This window comes from Salmo salar, chromosome 03 (genome assembly GCF_965601325.2).
Source record: "Salmo salar chromosome 03, fSalSal1, whole genome shotgun sequence".
Taxonomy (NCBI): Eukaryota; Metazoa; Chordata; class Actinopteri; order Salmoniformes; family Salmonidae; genus Salmo; species Salmo salar.
Window position 1 is genome coordinate 34,182,982 of NC_138293.1, and position 23,532 is coordinate 34,206,513.

General features: G+C 40.9%; 1 protein-coding gene across 2 annotated transcripts in view; it reads left to right on the top strand.

The window, feature by feature from the left end:
• The window catches only part of LOC106599832 (acid-sensing ion channel 1C), a 206,016-nt gene that overhangs the window by 151,907 nt on the left and 30,577 nt on the right, over window positions 1–23,532 (top strand). The gene's annotated exons all lie outside the window — the stretch shown is intronic.

The following is a 23,532-nucleotide window of genomic DNA, read 5'->3' on the forward strand; positions in this document are numbered from 1 at the left end:
ATCCCTATATGGTGCAATGCCAAACCATTTTCTTAAACAGCTGTCACAAGTTTTTACCTCTCTTTTAGTAGCGAGAGTTGGTTTATCTGAGCAGGTGGGAATAATTGCTATTTCCAAAATTGTAACTGCTCTGAAATGTAAACTGTTAACGTGCTATATGGCCCGACCAAATCCCTTCTGAATCCATTCATCATGCGTTATGAAGCAAACATGTGCTGTTTTCCAGTCCAGCCACTGTTTTCCAGCTTTCCAGTCACTGTTATTCTTTTGAAAACGGCCATGGAAATCTTTTCATCATCACAACGGCTTTGTCAGCAGCAACTAAGACAAGAACTCAGATATCACTGTATCTTGGGAACATTCAACTTTTCAGGTACACTTTATGTTGACAAGTCTTTTAGCACCACAACATTTTGATTTACAGTAAGCTGAGGAACATTCATTTTCTCCAACATTCGGCCTGTCATGTCTGTCTGGTTCTGGGGTTTTCTTTACCCACAACCCCCTGCAGAGGAGATAAAATCATGTCAGCAGAATTTGAATGGAACTTAATCGTCCTGCTGCAGAGACAGGGGAAGGATGTATTTTGATGAAATGGACCATTGATTTGAGTGATGAAAGCCTAGAACCAGGAGGGGTTTGTCATGCAGCATAGTGTCTTTGTACAGGAGCAGAAGTGAAACTGAGAGTCAAATGATTTATCTTAACTAGATAGATGCTTCACAATGACCATTAAGGTTCCTATGTGTGGCGAGACAAAGGTCTACATTGAAAAATGATGCCCCACTGTTAAACGCGTGCCAAAACAGACACCCATAGTGTTCCATGCATCAATACAATTCCCATAATGGAGATAATAGAGAAGCATTGGAGTCAGTGTGTGTAATGTCCATTAAGACAGACAATTAAAAGTTGGTGGTGTACTGTCTTTTTGTCACCTCTAGAAATAACTACAATATTGTTTGCTGTTAAGTTAAATGAAATGGGACGAATACAGTACTAAGCTAACTAAGGCATATAGAGGGGCTAGAAAAGCCAGCTGATGTGTCTGTCTGTGGTTTAGCAGTCTAATAAGTCTGACCTTGGCTTATGACATCCGCACAAAACGAAGGGAAGATTTCAACTAAACGTCCGAAATTGGAGAAGCTGAGAAGGCCTACGTATAGAGGAGCCTGATTAAAGATTCATGGAGCTCTCCTCTCTCTCTTTCTCAGCCAGGTCCTGGCTGCATGAATCCCCCTCCTCCTCTCCTTTCCTTTCTCGTCTCCTCTCCTCCTCTGCCCGTTGATCTGACAGTAGTGTGAGGTTCAGACTCAGGCAGAGAGAGAGGAGATAAGAGGGGATGGAATTCTGATGACTCTCCTCTATCGTGCATCATGGACCTAAGGTTAAATCAAATCAAACTAGGAGGAACAGGGAAGGAGACTGTCTAGGCCTAGTTCTAGTGACTTTGCTGTGTGATATTGCATGAAATGTAAGACCGCTGCTTACGTTGTGGTACTGCTTACATTTGCTGCGTAGTATAGAATACATGTTGATTTTATTTATAGCAAACTAGCCAATTTCACTGGTAACCAATAGACTATGGTAGACGCATCCTATTCTGTACAATATGTTGGTATTCCCTAGCTATAGCGAAGCCTGGTTGCTATGGCTGGCAGTGGGTAGAGAGGTGCGTGTGTGAGAGGGAGCATGAGTCACAGCATGACTGCGACATTTGGGGAAACGGTAGATGTTTCCGGTAATGAGCTAGATATTGGCGCGACAATATTGAGGAATTTGGGCGACAAATATCAGGGCACCAAGAGTAATTATTCCCTCTGCAAGAAGTGGAGGAATGATTCTGGGTGCTTGAATTCACTGAAGAAGAAAACAGTCTCAAGTAAAAAGATGCTGGCAGATGGCAAATACTTATCTAAGCCAAGTGCTAAATATACATTTATTACAAGTACGGATGCTTCAATGATGTTGTCTCTCCTTTGACACTGTTGTAGTCATTATTAGAAACAAAAATATATCCCACCGCCTAGTTTTACAAATGTGAATCTGTGAACTTCTTTTTGGTGTCATGTACATTTTAATATAATACATGCCACAGCAGGAATTTTACACTGTGTACAAAACATTAAGGACACCTGCTCTTTCCATGACAGACTGACCAGGTGAATCCAGGGGAAAGCTATGATCCCTTATTGATGTCACTTGTTAAATCCACTTCAATCAGTGTAGATGAAGGGGAGGAGACAGTTTAAAGAAGGATTTTAAGCCTTAAGACAATTGAGACATGGACTGTGTATGTGTGCCATTCAGAGGGTGAATGGGCACGACTAAACATTTAAGTGCCTTTGAACGGGGTATGGTAGTAGGTGTTATCCGCACTGGTTTGTGTCAAGAACCGCAATGGTGCTGGGTTTTTATGCGCAACAGTTTCCCGTGTGTATCAAGAATGGTCCACCACCCAAAGGACATCCAGTTAACTTGACACAAATGTCAGAAGCATTGGAGTCTACATGGACCAGCATCACTGTGGAACGCTTTCGACACCTTGTAGAGTCCATGCCCCGTTTATGTGTGTGTATGCCCTTTCTGCTACAGTAGGTCTTTTACAGTATGCCATCTAGAATTAAGCAAAAAGGTTGTATGAGTCTCCAAACATTTGAACAGAGACAAATAGATCAACCCAAAGTAAATTTCACAACCCCTTATTTAATTATCAAAGTGAACCTACTGTATCTCACACCGCCACCTCATTGTATCAAATAGTGGCAGTTTTCCAGACCTGGATTCAAATACTATTCAAAGTCACTTAATATTGGCTTGATTGAGCTTGTCTGGCGCAATGGAACCAATAGAATGGTCACAACACAACAACCCTCCCCATCTGACCAACCAGGCAGGCTAAAGCAAGATTGAAAGATTTTGAAAGATTTGAAATAATATTTGAAACCAGGTCTGCTGTTTTCATGGTTCGATAGCCTCATTAATACTCGGCGGCGTCAGTATTCGGTTCAACCCGACTCAATGCCCTGGTTTGAAGCGGTGGTTGACATGTATTGTCATCAATCTTGCCCTGGAGGCAGAACTGAGCTATTTCCGCTAGATGTGCCAGCTGCAAAGTCAAAATTGTCTATTTCGAAAAACTTTACGAAAACAAAAATGTGCTTTTTGGTCTTCATTTAAGGTTAGTGTTATGAATTAGGGTTAGAAGTGTTTTTAAGGTTAGAGTTAAGGTTAGAGTTAGGTTTAAAATCTGATGTTATGATTTTTTAGCTGTGCCAGGTAGTGACCAATCTGCAGAGCTGCCTTCAGGGCAAGACTCATGATAATAAATGCCAACCTGTGTTTGAAGCAGGGAGAGATAATCCTGATCACATAAATCAGCCTGGCTGTCAATGAATATATGCTGTGCTCATGCCGAAGTTTGCGTTCAGTAATATAATTGCTATCGATTGTTGGGTTTGCCCCTTCATCATACCAACGATTTGTCAAGATGGGAGAGTAATCTGTTACAGGTTAAATTTTGTGGTCTGATCAAAGTTTCCTGACCGTTCCTGACCGTTGAGGTCTCAAGTTTTCTCTTGAAATTGATATGAGGTTTTAATGATCATTTTCTAAATGTAATTTACTGTCTGTCTGTGGGTGGGTGGGTGGATTTTTCTTCAGCGTTCAGTGTTTATCAGTCTGTGACCCCCAGACCTCTGGATATGCTATTCATTCACTCCTTGCAGTAATTATAGCAAGCTACCTTAATTTACTGTTGGACGGCCTCTGGTTGGGGTGAGTAAAGGGTTGGGAATGAGAGTGCCAACTCTGGTCTGTCTGATGATTGGTACTCTCAGACTGCAGGCACAGGGCAGATGTTCACCTGCATCCTCCAAAGCATCTTCTTTTGGGGTGCTGCTATAGGCCACCAAGTGCTCACAGTGAGTATTTGGTAATATGTGTGCAATGCTTGATAGTGTGTGTGATGTTAACAGAGGTCTATTTTCTGGGGACCTGAGCATTGACAGGTTAGCAACTAGCTGTCCTCTAAAGAGGAAGCTTTTAAATGTGACTAATGCCTATAATATGACCCAGGTTTTCACTCAACCAACTAAAGCGCATACTAATATTGTTGGATCTGTGACATCCACTTGTATTGATCATATTTTCACTAATGCTGCAGAGATTTGCTACAAAGCAATATCAATTCCCATTGGCTGTAGTGACCATAACATTCTGGCAATAACAAGGAAAGCCAAAGTGCCAAAGGTTGGACCTAAAGTAATGTATAAGGGGAAGATGAACAGAGCAAAGTGCAGAGAGATCCTTGATGAAAACCTGCTCCAGAGCGCTCAGGACCTCAGACTGGGGCGAATTTTTACCTTCCAACAGGACAACTACCCTAAACACAGTCAAGACAACACAGGAGTGGCTTTGGGACAAGTCTCCGAATGTCCTTGAGTGGCCAAGCCAGAGCCCAGACCTGAACCCGATCAAACATCTCTGGAGAGACCTGAAAATAGCTGTGCAGCGACACTCCGCATCCAACCTGACAGAGCTTGAGAGGATTTGCAGAGAAGAATGGAGAAACTCCCCAAATACAGGTGAGCCAAGCTTGTAGCATCACATCCAAGAGTAAGAGTAAGGGGCCGGAATACATATGGACCTGTGGTATTTTTATTGTTTTTGCTTTGTCATTATGGGGTATTGTGTGTAGATTGATGAGGTAAAAAAAACTATTTAATCAATTTTAGAATAAGACTGTAACGCAACAAAATGTGGAAAAAGTCAAGGGGTCTGAATACTTTCAGAATACACAGTACTGTACTGTAAATTGAGAAACTTGGTGACTGAACTTAACAAAAATGATATATTATTTTACCAAACTAAGATAAATTACATAAAACACATTGGAAAAAGACTTTGGAGTACCTTAAATTATATAATTGGCAGAAAACCCAATTCATCCCCATCATTCATCGAAGATGATGAACCATTTATAACAAATCCTTTCAATATTGCCAATCCTTTCAATTAATATTTCACTAGTAAAGTGGAAAAACTCAGAAGTGAATGAAAACATTGAACAGTGAACCATCAGATTTAGTATAAAATATCTAATAATGAAATAGAAGGATTGCAGTTTTGAATTTGGTCAAGTTAGTGTGGAAAAACTACTGTTACTAGGTATAGACAACCTTGATGGGAAAATATTGGGAATGGTAGCAGACTCTATTCCCACCCCTATCTGATATATCTTTAAACAAAGCCTAAAATGAGTGAGTGTGTCTACAGGTGTGGAAGGAAGCTAAAGTAATTCCACTGCCTGAAAATAGTAAAGCACGCTTTGCTGGTTCTAACAGCCGACCAGTCAGTTTGCTGCCTGTTCTTAGTAAACTGATGGAGAGAATTGTGTTTGACCAAATACAATGCTACTTTTTAGAGAACAAGTTAACTACTGAATTTCAGCATGCATATAAAGAAGGGCACTTGACTTTTACTGCACTGACTCAGATGACAAAGGATTCATTAAAGTAAATGGATAAGATGATAGTTGGAGCTGTATTGTTTGATTTCAGTGCAGCCTTTGATGTTATTGATCATAAATTGTTATTGAAAATACTCACTTGTTATGGCTTTACATCATCTGACATCACATGGTTGGAGAGTTATTTATCCAATATAACACAGAGAGTGTTCTTCAATGTAAGCTTCTCTAACATCAGATATGTACAGTGTGGTGTCTGTCAGAGCCTTGGGCCTTTTCTCAATTTTTACAAATGATTTGTCAATGGTTTTACACAAAGCTAGAATGACTATGTCTGCGGATGACTCCCCACTCTACATGTCAGCATCCAAAGCTGGAGAGCTCACTGAAATTCTAAATAAGGAGTTACAGTCAGTATCATAGTGGGTGATTAATAATAATCCAGTCTTAAATACATCTAACACTAAAAGTATTGTACTTGGTTATAAACATTCTCTAAGACTTACACCTCAACACTGGTCACACCTTTTTTGCAAAGTTGTGCATAAAGGGTGTGACCATTGAGAAAGTTGAGGAAGCTAAATTCCTAGGTATGACACTGGATGGTCAATAATCATGGTGAAGTCATATTGTCAAAGTTGTTGTGAAGATGTGGAGAGGTATGTCTGTTATAAAACTATGTTCTGCATTTTTAGCACAAAAAATGAATTGTACTAGCTGTTAAGGCTCTGCTCTTGTCCCATCTTGATTACTGTTCGGTTATATGGTTAAGCGCCGCAAAGAAAGACTTAGCAAAACTGCAGCTGGCTCAAAACAGAGCAGCACACCTTGCCCTTAACTGCAGTAACACTAACATCAACAATATGCATGTCAGTCTTTCCTGGTTGAATTAGAGATGAACTGCTTCTCTACTAGTTTTCATAAGAACTATTACTGTGATGAAAATTACAGATTGTCAGCACAATCAAATAACATTCTGCTCAGACACCCATACCTAACAAGACATGCCACCAGGGGTCTTTTCACAGTCCCCAAGTCAAAATCGAATTCATGGCAACGCACGGTATTATACAGAGCCATGATCACATCTCCAATTACTCAAGCAAAAAGCTAAATGACCTATACAAAATTGATTAAACAACATCTCATGGAACGCCAGGGACTGTGAGGGGACACACACAAACACACACAGACAAGCTCTAACACACATTGTTTTTGTTGTATTGTTCGTATTCTTTTTTAGTTGTATTGTTTGTATATCGTTGTATTTAAACATGTTGTGACTGTCTTTGTCTATTAGTCTATCAGTGTTTTGTTGTCATGTTTTGTGTTTCTTGTGGACCGCAGGAAGAGTAGCTGCTCCTTCTGCAAAAGCTAATGGGGATCCAAATAAACAAATAAATAAAATGTGATGCCAGGGTGGCAGAGAGAGACAGAGAGGGAGAAAGATAGAAAGGGGGCGAGAGAAGCAGAGCGAGAGACTAGGTTGTTAGACAGAGAGGTATACAGAGAGAGCTGCAGGGTGACACTAGGCTGGCAGACAGAAAGAGAAAGACTGCAAGGGTGGCAGGCAGACACAGAGAGATACACTACATGGCCAAAAGTATGTTAATACTCCTTCAAATGAGTGGATTTGGCTATTTCAGTCACACCCGTTGCTGACAGGTGTATAAAATCGAGCACACAGCCATGCAATCTCCATAGTGCAACAATGGCAGTAGAAGAACTCAGTGACTTTCAACGTGACACCGTCATAGGATGCCACCTTTCCAACAAGTCAGTTTGTCAAATTGATGTCCTGCTAAAGCTGCCCTGGTCAAATGTAAGTGCTGTTATTGTGAAGTGGAAAGGTCTAGGAGCAATAACGGCTCAGCCGCGAAGTGGTAGGCCACACAAGCTCACAGAATGGGATCGCTGAGTGCTGAAGCGCGTACTGCATAAAAATCGTATATTGTCGGTTTCAACACTCACTACCGAGTTCCAAACTGCCTCTGGAAGCAACGTCAGCACAAGAACTGTTCATCGGGAGCTTCATGAAATGGGTTTCCATGGCAGCCGCACTCAAGCCTAATATCACCATGCGCAATGCCAAGCGTTGGCTGGAGTGGTGTAAATCTCACCGCCATTGGACTCTGGAGCAGTGGAAGTGAGTTCTCTGGAGTGATGAATCACGCTTCTTCCGACAGACGAATCTGGGTTTGGCAGATGCCAGGAAAACGCAACCTGCCCCAATGCAAGGTGCCAACTGTAAAGTTTCGTGGAGGAGAAATAATGGTCTTGGACTGTTTTTCATGATTCGGGCTAGGCCCTTTAGTTTGAGTGAAGGGAAATCTTAACGCTACAACATACAATGACATTCTAGATGATTCTGTGCTTTCCTGTTTCATTATGTCAATGCCCAAAGTGAGGTCCATACAGAAATGGTTTGTCATGATAGGTGTAGAAGAACTTGATTGGCCTGCATAGGACCCTGACTTCAATCTTATCGAATATCTTTGGAATGAATTGGAACGCCGACTGCGAACCAGGCCTAATCGCCCAACATCAGTACCCGACCTCACTAATGCTCTTGTGGCTGAATGGAGCAAGTCCCCGCAGCAATGTTCCAACATCTAGTACAAAGCCTTCCCAGAAGAGTGGAGGCTGTTATAGCAGCAAAGAGGGAACCAACTCCATATTAATGCCCATGAATATGGAATGAGATGTTCGTCGAGAAGGTGTCCACATACTTTTGGCCTTGTAGTGTATATCCATACAGAGAGACAGAGAGACAGAGAGACAGAGAGACAGAGAGACAGAGAGACAGAGAGACAGAGAGACAGAGAGACAGAGAGACAGAGAGACAGAGAGACAGAGAGACAGAGAGACAGAGAGACAGAGAGAGATTGTAGTCCTCCCAGTGAGAGAATAGCAAAGGTGCATAAAGTTGAAGGAATTCAGATATGATGTCTTCGTTTGAGAACTATCCATACTTTTTAAACTACAACGCATGACATGGTTCAATATGCCTATAAATCAGCACAATCCATTTCATTAAATTTTATTGTAGCCACCGTCGTCTTGGAGCTATAATAAATGTGGATCATGTAAACTGTGCTTATGCCGATACAAAAAAATTGTAAAGGAGAGCACTGTACAATACGGCGAACTTAGCAAATGAGGTGTTTGTGGTAACCACATGGGGGCAACCATCTTTATGCACCTTCGCCATTGGGACGGGTGCTCCTGCCTGACAGATACCATGGTGTGTCAGCAGTGGTGAGAACTCATCCAGCCAGCAGCCCAGCAGTTCAGCCATCTAGGAGACTACAAACAACTGGAAACAGGCATTAAGTGAGATGAAGGACATAACAGAGTGAAGGAGTCTGGGGGTTATAATGCTGTGATGTCTACAGTGTATACACGGACAGAGAGATGGGAGAAGGAGGGATGGATACCAGCAGACAGGACTCAGGCAACAGAGATAGAATGACAGGAACTAGAGAGGAAACACTAAAAGTGGACCGTTGTTCCATAGTTGTGCTTTGTGAAGGCCAAATAACTAGCAAGCTGCAGTTACAGTATTGGCAGTTTGGTCAGTAGCACTGAAGACAAACAATAAAGGAATGTCAAGACTGGGAATGTACTCTCCGCTAAGGAACCCGTTTTCTGGTAGGAGGTGAGAGAGAGGGAGGGTTTTAATCACACCATTTAACCTCATTAGGTTCTTAGATTGAGACCCAAGCATGAGTTTATTCATCCACAACAAATAGTAGTCACACCGTTAGGTTATCATATTAAATGGGTGCTTTATGAAGTGGTCTCAATGCCCACTGTCTACGTTGATAAAAACAGATGCATAATGTTTTCTTCAGCTGGATTATCATTGGCCGGAATCACTAGACTGGAGCCTTCCTCATCGTTTGATATCAAATTACCTTTGATCTAGAGTTACCTCCGTTACCTCTTGAGGTCAATATTTGGCTTTGGTTTCCCTCTAATGGCCTCTCCGATCAATACAAAACCCTCTCAGCCAAAAAGAAAGCATTTCTAGCACCTTCCGTGGTATTGTGCACCTACTTCCCTGGAAATCTATATTGCCCTGGCATCCCGTGGCCTTGTACTGCGGGAAAGTGGGAAATGAGACAGCAGCCAGAAAGTTCACATCATTCAGAACCCACTGGCTGATGAGGTGATCGTAGTAACTGATGCTCTTCAAAGGCTTTACATTTAGACAATGACATTTAAATATTAGGCCAGGGGTTCCCAAACTTTTTGGGCCCGCGACGCCATTTTGATATAAATAATATTTTTTCACCCCATGTATATAAAGGGATCAATGGCCAAATGTTTACTTTTTTAATTGGGGCTATGACAGTCTTTTACAAATCAGTCTGACAGTACTTTTGACAGTATTTAAATCTGAAGGAAGTATGGTTTGAAGTGACATGCATCAGAAAGGTATTGGGAAGTTCAGAAGATCATCAGGCAATAGTTTTGTATGATCTTCTGTGTAGAAAAGAACATCATCATTGGTGATGTTCTATTACCCCAAGTCTGATTTTGTGCCTCATCTTGTCCACTCTGTTCTGAGTCCTGCTTGACATGTGGGCATTGTAGAGGGAAACAGAAGACATACATGCTCCTGAGAGTCTTATCTTTCGGTGATGGGGTCATAATATTTTGTAGCTTAAACCGTTCAAACGATAGAGCCACATTTGTAGGAAGAAAAACAAAACCGATCTGTTCATTACAACCGCATCTAGCGGCTACTGGAGGTTACTCGCGTAACCCCAGTTCTATGAACCAAGCTCAATGTTTTACATTTTATTTCAGAGTTTAAATGTCGCGACCCCTAGTTTGGGAAACGCTGCATTAGGCAACTAAATATCTTCTATGTTAAAGGGCAAGATGGGCAGGTTTCAGTATGGCTCCTGTATGGCTCAATTGGTAGGGCATGGTGCTTGCAATGCCGGGATTGTGGATTCTATTCTCGGGACCACCCATAAGTAAAATGTGGTGTTTCCCCTATGATTTTTTTCAGCAGCGGTGGCAAGGTTAGTATGTGTGTGTGTTCTTTTTTAGAACGACTGTATGAAGGGAACTTTTGGTGACTTTTTAAAAGGACATTCTACTCCAAAATACAATCTGAAATATAATTTGCCATTTAAAAGCATTATAACCTGTAGCCTAATTGATGCAGCATAGCGGCTTTACATAAATAGGCTGAAGCATTGGTTTGCCCATCTGCATTTACCTCATTGAAAAAACCCAAAAGACTTTGAATACATACAATGCTACATATATACATTGTGACTTGTTAATTTCTGGATCAAAATGTGCCTTAGGTGGTTGGCATAGCGGGCCGTGGTTAATGGCAGGGTCTCCAACCTAATATTTTAGAGACCCTCATCTTGGCCACAGAGACAGCATTTTGCTGTTTTAAAGCTTATTTCCTCAAAAATTATAACATTATAACAAAATCAATGGGGACCCCATGCTATGACATTTTTATAAAAAAAAATTGGACTGTCTACTTTTTATTTTGATGCTTGTTAGCTCTCTACTGAAACCCTGAAGCCCAAGGCAAAAAAAGAATAATTTGACTTTAGGAATTATGTCATTTGAACTACTCATTTGAACGACTTAGTATCTCATTCGAACAACTTATTATCTAGTTTGAATGACTTAATTTTTTATTTTTTTTAATCTAATTAGGCCACTTTTGTTATGCAGCATTTACCAAACTCAGTCCTGGGGACCCCAAGTGGTGCATGCTTATAATAAAGACAGAAAAATACACATTTAAGGCTTAATTACATAAAGGAATATAAGATGGAATCTAACCATAATATAAACAAGAGAAAGGAGAATGGAATATATTTGAAAAGCCTCAAATTTAAAAATGCAATGAGATGAAGCCGAGTCCAGTAGAACAGTGTCACAAAGCTACATAGTGATTTTTTTAATTATTTTTTTATTTCACCTTTATTTAACCAGGTAGGCAAGTTGAGAACAAGTTCTCATTTACAATTGCGACCTGGCCAAGATAAAGCAAAGCAGTTCGACAACATACAACAACACAGAGTTACACATGGAGTAAAACAAATATACAGTCAGTAATACAGTAGAAAAATAAGTCTATGTAAAATGTGAGCAAATGAGGTGAGATAAGGGAGGTAAAGGCAAAAAAAGTCCATGGTGGCAAAGTAAATACAATATAGCAAGTAAAACACTGGAATTGTAGATTTGTAGTAAAAGAAAGTGCAAAGTAGAAAAAGAGTTAATGGGGTGCAAAGGAGCAAAATAAAATAAATAAAATAAATAAATACAGTAGGGGAAGAGGTAGTTGTTTGTCATACACATTTCACAGCTACTGGAGGGAATACACATCCATCCTTAATTGTGAGCTAGAATTAAACAACAGTTTTCCATCAATAGAATAAATGTAGGGCGGTAACGTGACACCATAATGGAATTGCTTAGACCACACTTACCAGTACGACTAGTTATCTCACATTAAATTAATATAGATGAAACACTTTAAAATGTATGCACGCATGACTGTAAGTCGCTTTGGTTAAAAACATCTGCTAAAATGCCATATATACTGTATACAGTGCCTATAGAAAGTCTCATTTTGTTGACTTATAGCCTGGAATTAAAATAGTTTTTTCTCCCATTGATGTACATTGGTGTACACAACTTCCAAGTGGAAAAATGTTAAGGATTTTTTGGGAAAATCAATAAAATAGCTAAACTTAAATAGCTTGGTTGGATAAGGCACAGATCAGGGGATGGGTATAAAATATTTAAAAGGCGTTGAATATCCCTTGGAGCACAGTGAAGACGATTATTAATAAGAAGTGGAAAGTTGATGGCACCATCAAAACCCTGCCTAAATCAGGCGTTCCCCCAAACTTGATGATCAAGCAAGTAGGAGACTGATCATGGAAGCTACAGTGGCTTGCAAAAGTATTCACCCCCTTGGCATTTTTCCTATTTTGTTGCCTTACAAACTGGAATTTTAAAAAAATGGGGAGGGGGGGCTGGATGTTTTACATTTAAGTCATTATTATCCAGAGCAACTTACAGTAGTGAATGCATACATTTTTTTCCCCCATACTGGTCCCCCGTGGGAATCAAACCCACAACCCTGGCATTGCAAACACCATGCTCTACCAACTGAGCCACACAGGACCGTATCATTTGATTTACACAACATGCCTACCTACTACTTTGAAGATGCAAAATATTTTTTCTTGTGAAACAAACAAGAAATAAGACCAAAAAAATCAGAAAACTTGAGCGTGCATAACTATTCCCCCCCACCTCCGACCAAAGTCAATACTTTGTTAGAGCCACCTTTTGCACCAATTACAGCTCTTGTGGGTATATCTCTTGGGGGTATGTCTCTATAAGCTTGGCATATCTAGCCACTGGGATTTTTGCACATTCTTCAATGCAAAACTGCTCCAGCTCCTTCAAGTTGAATGGGTTCTGCTGGTGTACAGCAATCTTTAAGTCATACCACAGATTCTCAATTGGATTGAGGTCTGGGATTTAACTAGGCCATTCCAAGACATTTAAATGTTTCCCCTTAAACCACTCAATTGTTGCTTTAGCAGTATGCTTAGGGTCATTGTCCTGCTGGAAGGTGAACCTCCGCCCCAGTCTCAAATCTCTGGAAGACTGAAACAGATTCCCTCAAGAATTTCCCTGTATTTAGCACCATCCATCATTCCTTCAATTCTGACCAGTTTCCCAGTCCCTACTGATGAAAAACATCCCCACCACCATGCTTCACTGTGGGGATGGTATTCTCGGGGTGATGAGGTGTTGGGTTTGCGCCAGACATTGTGTTTTCCTTGATGGCCTAAAAGCTCAATTTTAGTCTCATCTGAGTAGAGTACCTTCTTCCATATGTTTGGGCAGTCTCCCACATGCCTTTTTGCCAACACCAAATGTGTTTGCTTATTTTTTTCTTTAAGCAATGGCTTTTTTCTGGCCACTCCTCCGTAAAGCCCAGCTCTGTGTAGTGTATGGCTTAAAGTGGTCATGGACAGATACTCCGCTGTGGAACTTTGCAGCTCCTTCAGGGTTATCGTTGGTCTCTTTGCTGCCTCTCTGAGTAATGCCCTCCTTGCCTGGTCTGTGAGTTTTGGTGGGCGACCCTCTCTTGGCAGGTTTGTTGTGGTGCCATATTCTTTCAATTTTTAAATAATGGATATTTTTTATAACCCATCCCTGTACTTCTCCACAACTTTGTCCCTGACCTGTTTGGAGAGCTCATTGGTCTTCATGGTGTCACTTGCTAGGTGGTGCCTCTTGCTTAGTGGTGTTGCAGACTCCGGGGCCTTCCAGAACAAGTGTATAGATACTGAGATCATGTGACACGTAGATTGCAAACAGGTAGACTTTATTTAACTAATTATGTGACTTCTGAAGGTAATTGGTTGCACCAGATCTTATTTAGGGGCTTCATAGCAAAAGGGGTGAATACATAAACACGTACCACTTTTCAGTAAAAAAAAAATTGAAACAAGTCATTATTTCATTTCACTTCACCAATTTGGACTATTTTGTTTACATGAAATCCAAATAAAAATCTATTTAAATTACAGGTTGTATTGAAACAAAATAGGAAATTCAGCCCAGGGGATGAATACTTTTGCAAGGCACTGTACCAAGAGTCCAATGGCAACTTTGAAAGAGCTACAGGCTTTCATGGCCAATACTGGTCAAAGTGTACATGTGACAATAATATCCCGAGTACTACACCAATCCGGCTTAAATGGTAGGGTGGCAAGAAGGAAGTCATTACTCAAGAAAGCACACCTTGAATCCCATTTGAAGTATGCAACAAAAAAAAACACTTGGGAGATTCTGTAGAATGTGGTAAAACCTTTTGGCCTAAATGCAAAGCGTTCCAATTGGCGCAAACCCAACATAGCACATCACCCAAAGAACACCATCCCTATTGTGAAGCACGTTGGTGTGTGTGTGTGTAGGCTACCTGCCCCTCCCCTCTGAAGCATAGGTTATGGTAGCCTACTTACAATGTTGCATAGGTTACTGTAGCCTACTGACAATGTTACATAGGTTACTGTAGCCTACTGACAATGTTACATAGTTTACAGTAGCCTACTGACAATGTTGGATAGGTTACTGTAGTTTACTAACAATGTTGCATATATTACTGTAGTCTACTGACAATTTCACATAGGTTACTGCAATGTTGCATATGTTACCGTAGCCTACTGACAATTTCGCATAGGTTACTGTAGCCTACTGACAATGATGCATAGGTTACTGTAGCCTACTGACAATGACGCATAGGTTACTGTAGCCTACTGACAATGTTGCATAGGTTACTGTAGCCTACTGACAATGTTGCATAGGTTACTGTAGCCTACTGACAATGTTGCATAGGTTACTGTAGCCTACTGACAATGTTGCATAGGTTACTGTAGCCTACTGACAATGTTACATAGGTTACTGTAGCCTACTGACAATGTTATATAGGTTACTGTAGCCTACTGACAATGTTGCATAGGTTACTGTAGCCTACTGACAATGTTGCATATATTACTGTAGCCTACTGACAATGTTATATAGGTTACTGTAGCCTACTGACAATGTTGCATAGGTTACTGTAGCCTACTATAGTTCATGTTTCACATTGGATTTATTAACTACAAAAAGGTAAGACGTGTTTTTAATTCTGGTGCTGCTCTACACACACAAGCCTGTCAGCTAGTGTGTAGATCAGTGGAAACAATTCCTTATTTAAATGCATGAAACTCTGAGGCACACAACATTTTTTATGAAAAAACTTCAAGGGGTGTAGACTTTCAATAGGCACTGAACATGTTTTGTGATTACAAGTGCAGAGTCGAATCATAACTCTGTCTTACTGGATTTGAAATAGCTACAGCATATTACGCCCAAGGCAAGTGCTTAGTCCGCTTTATTTTCTGCAGAATGTGCAAAACAGTTAGATCTCAAGAAGAACCCCACAAAGTGTATTCTGAACAACCCAAACCCAATGCATGGGGACATATTAAAGCACTACAGCGCTACCACACCAGAAGGGCATGACCCATGAAATGAATGATCTGCTGGAGAGGATGAGAGAATTCAAGGAATGAGGAGTCTATCAAATTGTGACTGCGGTCTGTGGACTAGAAAGTTTTGAGTGACAGAACAGATATGTTTTCTTCAGATGGATGCGGCCTGCTCTGCTGTGCTCGGGGACCTGGAAACAACAGGGTGTGTGTAGGCAACAGCTTCTGGTATTCATTGATACAGACTGCCTCTTCTCTGCTCTGCTCAGGCCATGGGGCTCAGACTCAGTCCGCCCAGGGAATACAACAGCACACAGTCAGGCGGAGATGTCAGAAATGTGACTACAAATACGTAATCCTGCTTGCCGCTGACTTCTGGATTCTTCTTACCTGAAAAACCCTCTCTCTGTCTGGAAGAGAGATCATTTTAGACTTGAGAGCAACATAGTAATCATTTTGAATTGAAAGTTAAAAGATCATGTAGGTTTTCTGAGAGTGTGATATGTACGTCAATGGTCCCAGACTACGGTCTGATTCATGCATTTAATTTCGTTCCCCACCGAATAACTGAATAGGAGCTTTTTAAAAGATGGCCGTTTTTATGAAGTCTTCGAAAAGCTTTTAAGAAATACTTTCTGCTCTGTATCTGTAGCTTCAGGTGAATCTTAAAAATAGTAACAGTTCAAAATTATTTTTCTGTACTGTTTGTGTGCACCCAAGGAGTGCAAGGGTGGGAATGGCCTGCTTTTGGCCCCATCTGGTGTCTACATGACTCATTACAAGGTGTGGCAGCTCTCCACAGAGACTTAATTGACTGCAGCTGCACACTAAGCTGCCATTAGAGCAGCAGCACACAGTGGAATTCACACGGGGGAGAGTTGGGAGGAGGACACACGGAAGCTCTTTTGCAAACATTTGGACCAGCCAACACCCCAATGCCTAAGGTTTGAAGCTCTCTCTGCCCTGGGGTAAAATAATATCTTCCCCAGTGATTTGTTAATGTTCAGTTACTGCCATAAAGGGCCAGTTGTTGATTTTGAGTATTTTCTGTATTTTTTAGTGAACAAGCTTTTGGGGCATGAAGATTATCCATGCTACCTTTGAGTTAATAAACCATTTTTTTTTTGTGCTGAACTGCCCTGTCATTCTCTTTGCTTTTGCACTACCACAGGTGACACACTCCTCCACCTTCGGAGCAGATAAAAAATCTCCAACAACGTGAAATCTCTTCCTTGAAATGTCCTTGATTTTTCTGAGGGGGGATGGCTCAATATTCACCCTAACTGTACATTTTATGTGAATAAAACCAGAACATGAACTAGTCTTTGATGTGAATCTATTGTTGGTTTCTTTGCATTCCATCTGTAGAGTGGTTGTCCTGCTTCCTCTCTGGGCCAGAGGTTAGGTTAATTTAGAAACAAGCCACAAGATGTCACCCTTAACAAAAGAGGCGAGAGTTGCAATCTGCTAGAATGACTTTAAACCAAGAGGATTTATGATACAAGATGCACTTTCACACTTTTTTTTCTCCCTTTTTAATTGTATGTCCTGTATTAGAATTTGATCAATCTCGCTACTAGGACAATAGAGTTTTTCTTTGTAGGTTTGCGGATTAATTTCCAATAATATTTTTGAGGTTCAGACAGTGCACCATCAGAGAATGATCAGTCCTAAATTATTTCTTACAACATGACTGTTTTTTTGGCAATCTATTGATTTGGGATTTGTAACCCTGCTTGAAGCTTGTCTTCATAATCACAGAAACAGTTTTTTGATCATACAGGTGGAAATCTTCTTTCATTCTCCACACCTCTCCCTATCTCCCCACCCTCCATCTCCCTCCCTCCCCCTTTCTCTATTCCTCACTGTGTATTTCTGAGGTGTCTAATTGGTGCCAGCCAGGGATGTGATGTGTGAAGCAACACGCGTTCCTTCTCAATGGCCCTTGAAGGAGCTAGCTCCTCTCCATACAGTCCAAACCATGCTCTGCTCCTCTTCTCCTCTGGCCTTTTAATGAGTCCTCTGGGTCTTCAACACAGTGGTAAATGCTCAGAAGGAAAATTGTAACTTACACACAGCACAGGGATCGTTGAGATACTTTTAAAGTGTGAACGCACTAATGGAATCTCACTCGAAATGCTGCTGTAGAAGAAAGTAAAGTGGTGTTTCATTTCTAAGGATTCCTTCCTTTTGCTGATGTTTTTAACAGCAACCAGGACAGTTAATCATGCATTGATGATGGTAAATCTTCAAATGATGCATACTGTGTAAATGTTTCATTAAATGGAACGTTATAGTTAGACCCACTATGAAAAATGACAGTGCAAGCGTTGAGGCCATAGAAATGTATTTTCAGCAGCAGTTCCAATTGTATAGAGCAGAAAAGTCATTAACTATTGCCCCTGAGCAGGTAATATTCCTGAATAAAGTCAACACTCCCTTTGAGAAGATCTCATAACATAAATAATGTCTCATCCGTCAAGTGAGTGTACCAACATAAATATAGTAAGTGTTTGGGCCAATCTTTGACAAATCCACTTTCCAGATACTCCTAACACATGACTTACAGAGAAATGTCACGTCCTGACCAATATTTAGGTATTATTTGTATTATATTTGGTCAGGACGTGGCAGAGGTATATTTTGTTTTGTATTATGGGGTTTTGTGTGTGGTGTAGTGGGGTGTGTTAGTTGTTGGTATAGGTTCTAGGTTTGTTTTTCTATGTATAGTTAATTGGGGTTGGACTCCCAATTGAAGGCAGGTGTGTTGAGTTGCCTTTGATTGGGAGTCCTATATAGTAGGGTGTGTTTGTGTTTCGTGGGTAGTTGTATTTTGCACTGCGTTTATTCTGCCTGTAAAACTGTCACTAGGCTTTATTAGTTTTCTTGTTTTTTTCTCCGTGTTCAAATTCATTTAATAAATTAAGATGATGAGCACTAACTCCTCTGCGTATTGGTCCATGTTCTCCGACGATGATTTCGCTATATCGTCTGGCGACGAAGAAATCTGTGACAAGAAAAATATTAAATTGTCAAGACAATAGTAATTTGGTGTCTGGAGAAAACACAGAAATTGATGGTATGGGAAAAGATGGGTATTAACATTCCTCATATTATTTATGAAAGCAGTTATTGGCTGTTCAAATGCTTTTCAGATTCACCATAACTGCAATGTGATAAAGAAAATGCATTATGCAGAGTGGGAGCACACTGTGCATCTTTCACACTTGCTTTTATGGTACAGTCTGGATATCTAAACTCAGTAAAAAAAAGAAACGTCCCTTTTTCAGGACCCTGTCTTTCAAAGATAATTCGTAAAAATCCAAATAACTTCACAGATCTTCATTGTAAAGGGTTTAACCATTGTTTCCCATGCATGTTCAATGAACCATAAACAATGAATGAACATGTACCTGTGGAACAGTCGTTAAGACACTTACAGACGGTAGGGAATTAAGGTCACAGTTATGAAAACTTAGGACACTAAAGGGGCCTTTCTACTGACTCTGGAAAAACACCAAAAGAAAGATGCCAGAGTCCCTGCTCATCTGCGTGAATGTGCCTTAGGCATGCTGCAAGGAGGCGTGAGGACGGCAAATGTGTCCAGGGCAATAAATTGCAATGTCCGTACTGTGAGACACCTAAGACAGCACTACAGGGAGACAGAATGGACAGCTGATCGTCCTTGCAGTGGCAGACCACGTGTATCAACACCTGCACAGGATCGGTACATCTGAACATCACACCTGCGGGACAGGTACAGAATGGCAACAACAACTGCCCAAGTCACACCAGGAACGCATCATCCGTCCATCAGTGCTCAGACTGTCCGCAATAGGCTGAGAGAGACTGGACTGAGGGCTTGTAGGCCTGTTGTAAGGCAGGTCCTCACCAGACATCACCGGCAACAACTTTGCTATGGGCACAAACCCACCTGTCGCTGGACCAGACAGGACTGGCAAAAATTGCTCTTCATTGACGAGTCGCGGTTTTGTCTCACCGGGGGTGATGGTCGGATTTGCGTTTATCGTCGAAGGAATGATCGTTACACCAAGGCCTGTACTCTGGAGCGGGATCGATTTGGAGGTGAAGGGTTCGTCATGGTCTGGGGCGGTGTGTCACAGCATCATCGGACTGAGCTTGTTGTCATTGCAGGCAATCTCAAAGTTTTGTGTTACAGGGAAGACATCCTCCTCCCTCATGTGGTACCCTTTCTGCAGGCTCATCCTGACATGACCCTCCAGCATTACAATGCCATCAGCCATACTACTCGTTCTGTGCGTGATTTCCTGCAAGACAGGAATGTCAGTGTTCTGCCATGGCCAGCGAAGAGCCCGGATCTCAATCCCATTGAGCACATCTGGGACCTGTTGGATCGGAGGGTGAGGGCTAGGGCCATTCCCCCCAGAAGTGTCCGGGAACTTGCAGGTGCCTTGGTGGAAGAGTGGGGTAACATGTCACAGCAAGAACTGGCAAATCTGATGCACTGCAGTACTTGCAGCTGGTGGCCACACCAGATACTGACTGTTACTTTTGATTTGGACCCCCCCCCCCCCTTTGTTCAGCGACACATTATTCCATTTCTGTTAGTCACATGTCTGTGGAACTTGTTTAATATATTTCTCAGTTGTTGAATCTTATGTTCATTGAAATATTTACACATGTTAAGTTTTCTGAAAATAAACACAGTTGACAGTGAGAGGACGTTTCTTTTTTGCTGAGTTTATATGCTCAGTGAGGCTGTGTCATAATATAATCTCACTGAGAGATCATTTTAAGATCCTTTTGGAACTGTCCAAAAAAAAGCTACTGGGAGTTATCCTTGGAGTTATCCTTGCAGCTTGAAAAAAAAATGACACTCCAATTGAATGTCTGTTAAGTTTAGCATTTTTGAGATGCCACTTTGCTTATTAAGAATTGGCTTGCCTTAGTATGTTGGGCTGAGCTGTGTGAAATCAACAACAGTCTGTCTCAACCCAAGCCTCGTCAGTGGAGAAAAGTCATTGAAAGATCTGGTGATATACAGCAATGACAAGATGAGTGTGCATGTTGGAACGTTAGATGAGTGTGGAATAGTTTAACTTGATTTAATCCTTCTCTTTGTAAAGTGTGTTGGGACCATGTGTGAAAATGCACTTTCAAATTGATACAACTTGGATAGTGAAGCACAAGTTTGGATTTATTAATTTGAGCTCAAAGAGGAGCAAAGTGTCTCAACAGCACATCTCCATCAAACCCTGTTCTGTACCATTTTCCAGGTGGTGACTTAAGCAATAAGGCCCGAGGAGGTGTGGTATATGGCCAATATAGCACGGCTTAGGACTGTTCTTATGCGCGATGCAACGCGGAGTGCCTAGATACAGCCCTTAGCCGTGGTACATTGGCCCTAATACCACAAACCCCCGAGGTGCCTCATTGCTATTATAAACTGGTTACCAAAGTAATTAGAGCAGTAAATATAAATGTTTTGTCATACCCGTGGCTGTCAGCCAATCAGCATTCAGGGCTCGAACAACCCAGGTTATTAAATGCTTTATATCAGGCGTTTACAGTAACAGCCTGTAAAGAGAGACAGAAAGAAAGAGAGCGAGGAGAAAGTGGATGGAGAGAAGTGGTGGTAAAGTAAGAGGACCCTAGGGAAGGTCCATATTGGGGGGTGGTAGCAATTATGATTATCATGGATGGCCACAATGTGACCTCTGGTAGGAGGTTCCTAATGGAAGCTGTAAATTGTCCTTTGGTCTCAAGATGCTGACTAGGGAGCTTTTAGAAAACCAAGTAAAGCTCTATGGACCTCTGGACATGCATGGCCACAATGGGCTTTTGGAACAAATGGGCTTTAGCAATTAACTTCCTTGGTTAAATATTCCGGAGACATCGACAGGTTTCCAAAGAAATAGAGAGGGCTGTAAATCAATGCGGATGGTTGATCGATAAGTAGACAGAAACAGTCAGCAATAACTCTTATAGAGGCGGTATTGCAAAGGTAATTGATTTGTTTACTTTAAAATCAAGACTAAAGCACATTAGTAATGTGAAATTTACTACAGTAGTAATGCTAAATGTATATGACTTTTGTGTTATTTTATTCCCCCGAATGATTAATAATTCATAGACAGTCATTGTAATTACTGTAAGTGGTTAACAAAAGGATTTGTGAATGATTGCATGTACAGACCCTACCCTAGCTAGTGAACTGATTATGAACCATTGTGCCCCATTATTTAGCGAGGTACTTCAACCAAAAGGGGCATGGCAACAAGCACAAAATGAACTTATGTTCCATTCCAGCACCAGAGGTTTAAATTCATTCCAATTCAAATGCAGATATAGGCTCCAGCTTCATCAGACAGAGAGATAGTGACCAAGTCATTAGTCAACCTTCATTCCAAAGACGTTTTCAATCTATTCATTTCTCATTCAACTTGTTTGTAGACAAAAATCATCAAAGCAAAACTGTTTTAAATCTGGTCTTGTTATAGATGGAAGTGTTCTTTTTGTGGCAAAAATAACGGGGAGAGGGAAAGCGTAATTAAAAAGCTGGTTTGACAAGACCCCACAGGAAGGCGTTTAATGATCAGATAAGACACGGAGTTCGTTAAGAACTCGATTGGACTGTGCAAGTAAAAGGTAATTGAAGCCAAAGATTTAGGCAATGCTTCATGTCAAATATGGTTTTATAGCTCTCGCAAATGCTTATTGTAAGCCCTCAAATGCGAGTCAACTCTTCACCTGCTCTTTCCCTCCTAAACAACCTGGTCTCAGAGCATTTTGTATTATTCTGTACGTAAATCCGAGACACTCCATTTAGTATGATATGTTATGTTTCTATGGTATGTATTAATCTGTGGTTGTCCATCACCCATTTTGTATATGTTATGAATTACAATTCGTATAATATGTTAAGAATTTGCAAAACATACAATATGTTACAAATTTGCAAACAAATGATATGTTACGAATTTTAGCTAGGTGGCTAACGTTAGCTAACTAATGTTAGGTAGGCTAGGGGTTAGGGTTGAGTTTAGGGTTGAGGAAGTGTTAGCTAAAAGGGTTAGGGTTAGGGGAAGGGCTAACTAACATGCTAAGTAGTTGCGAAGTAGCAGAAAAGTAGTAAGTAGTTGAATAGTTGCTAATCAGCTAAAATTGTTAAAGTTATCTGTGATGAGGTGGATTTACATTTACTATTCTACGTCTAGTCAATGAGAGGCTGTCCTAAACGGGAGAGACTCTATCATATCCTGTTTAATATTCAGGACTATGTATTGACACAGCCTTTTTGCTTGAATGAGAGTTGGGGACACCATGAAGCACATGGTTTAAAGAATGTGTCATGCCAGTTTATGAATATCAGAGTATCTTTTAGAGTTAATTGGATGCTTTTGTCATTCCTGGACCACTTATGCACATTATTGCAGCATTACACTCATCACTGGGATGCTCAACATTCCAAACACAGACAGACACCTGGTTCCAAGGGGAATTAGTAGGAAAAAAGTCACAGAAGTAGGCTGTATCTGAGGAATATATGCTGTACCCTAAAATTGACTTGAAAATGAATTAAAATAAGTTTGCAACATGGCAGTAACAAAGGTGTGACATGCTAGCACAGGAGGTTGGTGGCACCTTAATTAGGGAGGACGGGCTCATGGTAATGGCTCGAGCGGAATGGTATCAAATGCATCTAACACATGGTTTTAATGTGTTTGATGCCGTTCCATTTTCTCCGTTCCAGCCATTATTATGATCCGTTCTCCCCTCAGCAGCCTCCACTGCTTGCTAGATACCGGTGACTGCCTGGGTATTTCAAGAACGTTTTTTCTTCAGTCTTTGAACATCTGTTTCAGTGTTTTGAGCCTCAATAAGTATCTGCTACAATTACTGTAGGACTTTTCCCAATTAACAGAATATTATGTCTATTATACTCCAATGAGGAACTAACTTGTAGCACACTTGCAAGAGTGCTGTGCTGATTATGTCGTAAAATGACATGGATCTCAATACTCTTGGGTCCAA